We start from the raw sequence: 10348 nt of genomic DNA, 5'->3' as shown, positions 1-10348 counted from the left end.
TGTGTCCTTTAAGAAGCTGGTTTAGGTATTCAAGTCCTTTAAGAAGCTAGTTAACACATTCATGTCCTTTTAAGAAGCTGGTTAAGGCATCTACGTTTTTCAAGAAGCTAGTTAACACATCTATGTCCTTTAAGAAGCTGGTTTAGGTATCCAAGTCCTTTAAGAAGCTAGTTAACACATCCATGTCCTTTTAAGAAGCTGGTTAACACATCCATGTTCTTCAAGAAGCTAGTTAACACATCTACGTCCTTTAAGAAGCTGGTTACGACATCAACGTCCTTTAAGAAGCTGGTTAAAACATCCACGTCCTTTAAGAAACTGGTTAGCACATCTAAGTCCTTTAAGAAGCTAGTTTACACATATAAGTCCTTTAAGAAGCTGGTTAAGGTATCCAGGTCCTTTAAGAAGTTAGTTAACACGTCTACGTCCTGTAAAGCTGGTTAAGACATCCAGGTCCTTTAAGAAGCACATCAACATATCTTCGTCCTTTAAAAACCTGGTTAAGGCATCCGGGTCCTTTAAGAAGCTGGTTAACGCATCTACGTCCTTTAAGGAACTGGTTAAGGTATCCAGGTCCTTTAAGAAGCAAATTAACACATTCTACGTCCTTTAAGAACCTGGTTGGGGGTATCTAGGTCCTTTAAGAAGTGGTTGTTGTTTTGCTTTGCTTGCTTGTCTGTTTCTATGTTTCCAGAATTACTGCTGTCACGTATTGAAACTTTCAACAAATATAAGAAGGAACGAAAGATCCTTTAAAACGAAATTTCCTGAGTGGAAGTTAACGGGAAAGAAAGAACATTCTGTTAAATTATTAAATAACAGAAAGAAAAAAAAAAACAGGGGAAACACACACACACACACACACACACACACACACACACACACACACACACACACACACACACACACACACAAAAAAGACGTGAAAATAATTTACATGAATGACCCCTTTTTTTCTTTTTTTCTCTTTTGCTGCCCTCATCATCTGCACTGTGTTGCTGTTGTTCCCATGCCGCTCATGGCGAGTTGCTCACACACACTGGCCGGCCACGCCCCGGGAACCAGTTCCAGTTTCATCCAACTTGTTTGACATGGCGGCAAATGTCTTACCGGCCTGTTTACATAAGTATTGATTCAAGGAGGAAAGTGTCTTTACTTGGGTGGAGTCAGGGAGCTTTCAATTGTTTTTTCCGATTTTTTTTTTTTTTTTTAAGATCCTGGTTGACAACACGGTCAACTAAAAGGACTCTCTCTGTCTCTCTCTCTCTCTCTGTCTCTCTCTCTCTCTCTCTCTCTCTCTCTCTCTCTCTCAGACACACACACACACACACACACACACACACACACACACACACACACACACACACAATTTTCTCAATTTAAGGCCTGCACTCACAACACAAGGTTAGCTTTCAGCCACGTTCCGCTTAAGTGGGTCACCATTGCCAAAATTAACGAATCCCAAGCTTCGTTCAGGAAATGAGTTACTTCCCTTCCACTAATCCTCCCTTTCCCTCTGTCAGAAAGTGTGTGTGTGTGTGCTTGTTTGTGTGTGTGTTTGTGTGTGTGTGTTCGTGTGTGTGTGCATGCGTGCGTGAGTGCGCCAGTGTATATATGTGTGTGTGTTTGTGTGTGTCTGTAAAATACACTGAAACCTCACACACCGACTTTCTGTCTGTCATTCTATATAGTACATATCTATCTATCTATCTATCTAGCTATCTAATATATATATATATACATATACACAAACACACACATATATATGTATTTATATATATATATATATATATATATATATATATAAAATAGAGAGAGGGACAATGACAATGACAATTATTATAACGTCCAATCAGCAATGAAGCCCTTCGGACACGGGGTCATTACAATCAATCGTGAACACAATTCAAGAAACTGGCACACACACCACTCTCACCACCATCTCACGGCCTCAGTCTCCGTCTCACCACACATTAACACGTATTCACCTGCAAGCAAAACATGCATGTACTCGTAAACACATAACACACACACATACCCGCACTCAAAACATGCACTAAAAGAGAGAGAGAGAGAGAGAGAGAAACTTCGGTCGGTCGGTCGGTCGGTCTCTCTATCTCCATCTCTCCTCCTCCCCCCACGCCCCCCCCCCCCCCCCCCCCCCCCTATCCAACCCCCCTCTGTCTCTCTCTGCCTCTCTCTCTCTCTCTCTCTCTCTCCCCAAGCGAGGATGAGACGCCAATGAAAATTAGTGTAGCCTCGCTGACACGCAAGGCTATACACACGGCAGAAATGCATTAATGAAAGCCAGAGCTCAGCCCCAGCAAAACATAACTGGAACAAGCCGGTTGCAGGCTGGTGTTACGTGTCTAGCCTGTGGATGAGGGGGCATGCAGGTACACCGTTTTCAGGTTGGATTTTTTTTTTTTCACTTACCATGCACCCTCCTGGTTAATTTCCATTAACACTGGAATACAAAGGGGACTTAAAAATAAAAGATAAAAAAAAAGTATCCTAGCCAATGTGGAATAAATAAAGTTTGACGTGAACGATTAGATTGTTTTTCCGGTTTTCTTCTTCTCCTCCTTCTCCTTCGTTCGTGGGCTGCAACTCCCACGTTCACTCGTATGTACACGAGTGGGCTTTTACGTGTATGACCGTTTCTACTACCACCACCCCCCCCCCCCTCCACTCACCGCCACCGTGTAGGCAGCCACACTCCGTTTTCCGGAGGGGGGTGGGGGTTCGGTTTGAAGTGGGGTATGGTAGTGGTAGGGTCATCACTGACAGCTGTGGAGTGAGTGAAAGAGATGGAAAGAGAGAGAGAGAAAGAGAGGAAGAAGAGGATGGAGAAGGGACTGAGAGAAGAAACACAGGGGTTGTAGGTGTGTTGTTCTCGCCCATGGGTCGTCCGTCAGCCATGACTCACACCACGGGCCACGGCTGTCTGACCGCAGGAAAGGTCCAGCTTGGGAGGTGGCTGATTGGAAATTCGGGATTGGATTGTTGGGGAGCGGGGAAAGGGGAGGGTGGGGGAGGGTGGAGAGGGGGGCGGGGGGAGTGTGCGGGGTGTTACCCAGTTGTTGCCAATCTGTTTATCTAACGGTTTTAGTACCTGTGGAGGAACTCTTCCAACTCAGTGTGTATTGGAGCAGTTGTGAGCCTCTGTCTCTGTCTCTCTCTCTCAAACCACTGATCAGCACTCACCAATAATCCCGCCCGGCACCCCCTCCACACACACATACACACGCGCGCGCGCACACACACACACACACACACACACACACACACACACACACACACTCACACACGCCTCTCCATTCATTTCCTTCCACACGATCGCTCACAGACCAGACCATAATGCAAGATACACAAGAACCACAGTAAACCTAATGAAGCAAGCGCTGGTATTGTGTGTGTGCGTGCGTGTGTGTATGTGTGGAGGGGGGGGGGGAGAGCGATAAGTACATGTGTATATGAGCGAGAGAGGAAAGGGGAAGAAATAGAGAGAGAGAGAGAGAGAGTGTGTGTGTGTGTGTGTGTGGTGTGTGAGGGCGGGAGAGAGAGAGAAAGAGAGAGAGAGAGCGATAAGTACATGTGTATGTGAACGAGGGGAAGAAAGAGAGAGAGAGTGTGGTCGTGTGAGAGAGAGAGAGAGAGAGAGAGAGAGAGTGAACGCGTGCGTGCGTGTGTGTGTGGGTGTGTGTGTTATCTTTGTTTATTATATACTGTTCATAACAGACAGAGACAGACAGAGACGGACACACAGACAGACAGACAGAGAGACAGACAGACAGAGACAGACAGACAGCGACACAGACAGACAGACACAGACAGACACAGACAGAAAGACAGAGACGGACACACAGACAGACACACACAGACAGACAGACAGACACAGACAGACAGACACAGACAGACAGACAGGATTGTTGTAGCCAAGCTTCATCGAGCTCAGGTGTTCGTGAAGTCCAAACTCAGACCCCTTACCAGCCATTCAACCTCACCAGGGTGCAGACCCTGTGGGGATCAAAAGTGCAAGACCTGTCCCTTTATAGACACACCTCAGGTTCAGTCGTTGGACCCTCTGGCACTTTCACTGTGAAATGTCATCTCAACTGCCAGTCCACTGACATTGTATACATTCTGTCCTGCACCCTCTGCTCCAAACTGTATGTGGGGGAGACCTACCGTTCTTTGGGCGAGCGCTTCTCCGAACACCTGAGGTCGATGAAGCTAGGCTACAACAACCCTGTCGGCCAGCATTTTACTGGCCCACACCACAGCTTCACCCATGCAAGAATCTCAGCTGTGTGGCAGAACCCCAGTGACAGCACGTACAGAAAGTACATGGAGAGCCGCGTCATTGACTGCTTGGGGACCGTACAGCTGAGTGGATTGAACGTCAGAGTCACTGACGTCTAGCGCCTGGGCCCTTCTGCCTTGATCTCTCTGTCCTTATTCTTTCTTTACCTCCTATCCCTCTTTTTAGAAGCAATATATATGTGTATGTTTTGTGTGCGTTGTGGTGGTGTGTGTGTGTGAGTGAGTGAGTATGTATTTCACTGAATGGTGATCAGCAAGTGTTTTAGTGTGCATGGCCCATCAAAACAGAAAGTAGTGAGATGTCATCACCCTTTTCTCACATAGGCTTTCCTATTCACACTGTCCTCTTCTCATCACTTGACAACGGGCCTATGGTCCGAGACGTCGTGTCCCACTGTACACAGAGGATTCAGCCACCACCAAAAAGGTTTTTATAAACTTTAGTTTTTTGTCTTTGAAGAATCCTGCAGTCATTTTTGTCTTCTTCCCTGATAATGAACGAAGGAAAAGAAAAAGGCCGAAACAAAGGGAGAAGTACAGAGGAGATTCCCCAAAGGCGGGGATGCCATTTATACTGAAAACCCCCGGCATCCTAATGTTCACAATATCTGTCAAAAACAAACATGCAAGGCCTGGTCCTTCTGGAAAATGCGTGAATAGTTTTCACGATGCCGTAAAAGCTACACGTTCAAGCTGACAAAATGTGGTCAACCAACCCGTAATTCTGGAGCACTGAAAGTATAAAAGATACCGACTAATTATTTTGTTGTTGTCTGTGTAAATATTCCATTGACAGATACTGAAACAACAGCGTGTTTACTGAATGAAAACTATTTTATGCATGCTTACTGCATTGGGTGATTGACAAATAAATCTCTGTGTGGTTACTGTGGTAAATCTCTGCGTGATCATTGCACTGGTTGATTGAAAATTATATATCCGTGTGTGTAATGTGTCTGTCTAAAAAAAAAGTTTATAGTAATAGATGCTCTGAATATTGTGTACTTAACAATTATGGAAAACCGCTGTTGAGCATTATCTGTACTGCTTTTGAGTTTGTATGGCTTATGGTACGTGTAACGACGACCAAAAATGTTGCTGATAGTATTATACACATAATTACGTGATTCACGTGCTGATGGCATTATACCCATAATTACGTGATTCACGTGCTGATGGCATTATACCCATAATTACGTGATTCACGTGCTGATGGCATTATACCCATAATTACGTGATTCACGTGCTGATGGCATTATACCCATAATTACGTGATTCACGTGCTGATGGCATTATACCCATAATTACGTGATTCACGTGCTGATGGCATTATACCCATAATTACGTGATTCACGTGCTGATGGCATTATACCCATAATTACGTGATTCACGTGCTGATGGTATTATACACATAATTACGTGATTCATGTGCTGATGGTATTATACCCATAATTACGTGATTCACGTGCTGATGGCATTATACCCATAATTACGTGATTCACGTGCTGATGGCATTATACCCATGATTACGTGATTCACGTGCTGATGGCATTATACCCATGATTACGTGATTCACGTGCTGATGGCATTATACCCATGATTACGTGATTCATGTGCTGATGGCATTATACCCATGATTACGTGATTCATGTGCTGATGACATTATACCCATGATTACGTGATTCATGTGCTGATGGCATTATACCCATGATTACGTGATTCATGTGCTGATGGCATTATACCCATGATTACGTGATTCATGTGCTGATGGCATTATACCCATGATTACGTGATTCATGTGCTGATAGTATTATACCCATAATTACGTGATTCATGTGCTGATAGCATTATACCCATGATTACGCGATTCACGTGCTGATGGCATTATACCCATGATTACGTGATTCATGTGCTGATGGCATTATACCCATGATTACGTGATTCATGTGCTTTACAGAATGGACTCCGATCACGTGCCAGAGGAACACCGTTTCGCACACAGTGGTACTGAAATGAAAAAAAAAAAACAACACACACACACACAGTCTAAAAATGAGTCTGTATTTGAAAGATATGTGTGAAGAGACTACTCGGCTGATGTAGACATTCGTATTAATAATGCACTATGAAGAATTTAAAAAAAAAAAAGACGACCACATTTTCCAATTCACCTTATTAGTCCCGACCCAAATCAAGCGTCGACTGTGTTCGCGTTGTTGATTTGTTTTGTTTTGTTTTGTTTTGTTTGTTTTTTCATGTATGGATCAAAAATACTGCTGAACATAGGAAGAATCAACCAAGTGTCAGAAACAAGTGAAAGGTCAAAAAGGTGACTGCGTCTGTCTGAGGGGCTGAACAGCGACGGATGGAAACAGTTCATGACGGTACATCGCGTTTTCGCCCACGTGCATTGTGCCTGTTCGTGTTTCACCAACAGACAACATACTTTCGTTTTGCCAACACCCCAAATCACGTCCTTTAGTTTGTTGGGGTGTTGTTGTTTTTTACAGATAGGAGGGGTGAAGGGGGTGAACGGTAAAAAAAAAAAAAAAAAAAAAAAGAAATAAAAGTCACATCGTATGGTACAAAACTGTAGACGGTTGTTGAAGTTACCAAAATTAATGTAGTGTTCGGGAAGAATTGTAGATGTGGTGGTGGTGGTGGTGGTGGTGTGTGTGTGTGTGTGTGTGTGTGTGTGATGTGTGTGTGTGTGTGTGATGTGTGTGTGTGTGATGTGTGTGTGTGTGTGTGTGTGATGTGTGTGTGAGTGTGTGTGTGTGTGTGTGTGTGTTGATTTGGCCTACATTGTCATCGCCTTTGCTTTCCTCCTCTCTCTCTCTCTCTCTCTCTCTCTCCCCATCTCACTCACACATACATACACACACGCACAAGGTACTCTCTCGGAAATAATCCTTTAAATTCCAACTCAAACAAATAGCTTAGCCTTTCACAAACGAGAGAGAGAAAAAAAAAAACAACAAACAAACAAACAAAACATTCCATGCGAATACGAAGCTTCGTTCTTCTTGAAAGTTGTTGTTTGAAGTCAGTTCACGTTCAGAGCACATGGTTGTTCTTTCCTCACCAGCATCACCAGCATTAACATCAGCATCACCGCCCCATCATTTCCCACACAAGTTCAACACACATCGAGGAAATCGGACTATTCATTAGTTCGTCACAATAGTATGTTTTTCCACCCCCCCAAAACAAGATAGGTACAGAAAGCTGTATGTTCCAGTTGCAGATAACAGCAGCGTTTCCAGGGCTCCACGTTCTTTAACTCCTTGACTGCTGCGGATGATCTCGCTCCTCGTCAGTGAAGAGTTAAACACCTTACTGGTGTATGACTGAGTTTGCAGTGTCCATGCCCAGTGAAAGTGACCAAACTCTCCCACATCACAGCGCTGAGCAATGTCCGTGACCAAACTCTCCCACACCACAGCGCTGAGCAATGTCCGTGACCAAACTCTCCCACACCACAGCGCTGAGCAATGTCCGTGCCCAGTGAAAGTGACCAAACTCTCCCACACCACAGCGCTGAGCAATGTCCGTGCCCGTTGAAAGTGACCAAACTCTCCCACACCACAGCGCTGAGCAATGTCCGTGCCCGTTGAAAGTGACCAAACTCTCCCACACCACAGCGCTGAGCAATGTCCGTGCCCAGTGAAAGTGACCAAACTCTCCCACACCACAGCGCAGAGCAATGTCCGTGCCCGTTGAAAGTGACCAAACTCTCCCACACCACAGCGCTGAGCAATGTCCGTGACCAAACTCTCCCACAGCACAGCGCTGAGCAATGTCCGTGACCAAACTCTCCCACACCACAGCGCTGAGCAATGTCCATGCCCAGTTAAAGTGACCAAACTCTCCCACACCACAGCGCTGAGCAATGTCCGTGACCAAACTCTCCCACACCACACCGCTGAGCAATGTCCGTGACCAAACTCTCCCACACCACAGCGCAGAGCAATGTCCGTGACCAAACTCTTCCACACCACAGCGCAGAGCAATGTCCGTGACCAAACTCTCCCACATCACAGCGCTGAGCAATGTCCGTGACCAAACTCTCCCACATCACAGCGCTGAGCAATGTCCGTGACCAAACTCTCCCACACCACAGCGCAGAGCAATGTCCGTGCCCAGTGAAGGTGACCAAACTCTTCCACACCACAGCGCAGAGCAATGTCCGTGCCCAGTGAAAGTGACCAAACTCTCCCACATCACAGCGCAGAGCAATGTCCGTGCCCAGTGAAAGTGACCAAACTCTTCCACACCACAGCGCAGAGCAATGTCCGTGCCCAGTGAAAGTGACCAAACTCTCCCACATCACAGCGCTGAGCAATGTCCGTGACCAAACTCTCCCACACCACAGCGCAGAGCAATGTCCGTGCCCAGTGAAAGTGACCAAACTCTTCCACATCACAGCGCAGAGCAATGTCCGTGCCCAGTGAAGGTGACCAAACTCTTCCACATCACAGCGCAGAGCAATGTCCGTGCCCAGTGAAGGTGACCAAACTCTCCCACATCACAGCGCAGAGCAATGTCCGTGCCCAGTGAAAGTGACCAAACTCTTCCACACCACACCGCAGAGCAATGTCCGTGCCCAGTGAAAGTGACCAAACTCTCCCACACCACAGCGCAGAGCAATGTCCGTGCCCAGTGAAAGTGACCAAACTCTTCCACACCACAGCGCAGAGCAATGTCCGTGCCCAGTGAAAGTGACCAAACTCTTCCACACCACAGCGCAGAGCAATGTCCGTGCCCATTGAAAGACGAAGCGGCAGCAACACTGGGTCCTTCACTGCCGCCACCTGCACTGAACAAAACAAGGCAAGTCCACGCAGCTGGCTATATCGAACCTTTTTGTTTTGTTTTTTTTCTCAACTGCAACATGCGTTTCGTCAACGGGTGTTGATGATGTTCATAAAAGTGATTCTATAAAGTAGGATTTACAGATTTAGGATTTACAGATTTACATTTTTCTTTCTTCAGTACCCCATAGAACCAGGACTTACATTTCTCTTTCTTCAGTACCCCATAGAACCAGGATTTACATTTCTCTTTCTTCAGTACCCCATAGAACCAGGATTTACATTTCTCTTTCTTCAGTACCCCATAGAACCAGGATTTACATTTCTCTTTCTCCAGTACCCCATAGAATCAGGATTTACATTTCTCTTTCTTCAGTACCCCATAGAATCAGGATTTACATTTCTCTTTCTTCAGTACCCCATAGAACCAGGATTTACATTTCTCTTTCTCCAGTACCCCATAGAACCAGGATTTACATTTCTCTTTCTCCAGTACCCCATAGAATCAGGATTTACATTTCTCTTTCTTCAGTACCCCATAGAACCAGGATTTACATTTCTCTTTCTCCAGTACCCCATAGAACCAGGATTTACATTTCTCTTTCTCCAGTACCCCATAGAACCAGGATTTACATTTCTCTTTCTTCAGTACCCCATAGAACCAGGATTTACATTTCTCTTTCTTCAGTACCCCATTCTATGAAGTAGGATTTACAATCGTTCCTCGGTAACCGATTCTAAAATCACATCTTTCAGTACGAGGATTTAAAATTAACCATCGGTACCCTATTCTATATAAAATAGGATGTACAATTGTTCCTCTGTAACCAATTCTATGAAGCAGTGTTTTTTACAAAATTGTTCCTCTGCAACCAATTCCACGATGTAAGAATTTACAGTTGTCGTCGGTGCATCATTTTAAGAAGCAAGATATACAATTCTTCCTTGCTTCCAACATTCTATAAAGCAGGATTTAATTTTGTTCCCCATCGGTACCCTATTCAGTCAAGTAGCATTTACCATTGTCTTCAGTGCCCCATTATATGAAAGGGAATTACGGCTTTCCTCTGTACCCACTTCTGTGATTGAACTCAGGGTTCCAACTGTCCACGGCACCAGTGGAGAGCAATGGCACTGCGATGAAAAAAGTGTGTGTGTGTGTGTGTGTGTGTGTGTGTGTGTGTGTGTGTGTGTGTGTGTGTGTGTGT

The 10348-nt window shown here is 45.1% G+C and overlaps 1 protein-coding gene across 1 annotated transcript in view; it reads left to right on the top strand.

The window, feature by feature from the left end:
- LOC143282692 (sialate O-acetylesterase-like) overlaps nucleotides 1-763 on the top strand; it is a 28915-nt gene extending 28152 nt beyond the window's left edge. Inside the window, exon 9 of the mRNA XM_076588370.1 lies at nucleotides 1-763. This exon is cut by the window's left edge and continues 448 nt beyond it. The gene's annotated coding sequence lies outside the window, so the exon portion shown is untranslated.
- Nucleotides 764-10348: the final 9585 nt, after the last annotated feature.

Source organism: Babylonia areolata, chromosome 6, assembly GCF_041734735.1.
Source record: "Babylonia areolata isolate BAREFJ2019XMU chromosome 6, ASM4173473v1, whole genome shotgun sequence".
NCBI lineage: Eukaryota > Metazoa > Mollusca > Gastropoda > Neogastropoda > Buccinidae > Babylonia > Babylonia areolata.
This window is presented reverse-complemented; position numbering and strand designations above follow the sequence as displayed.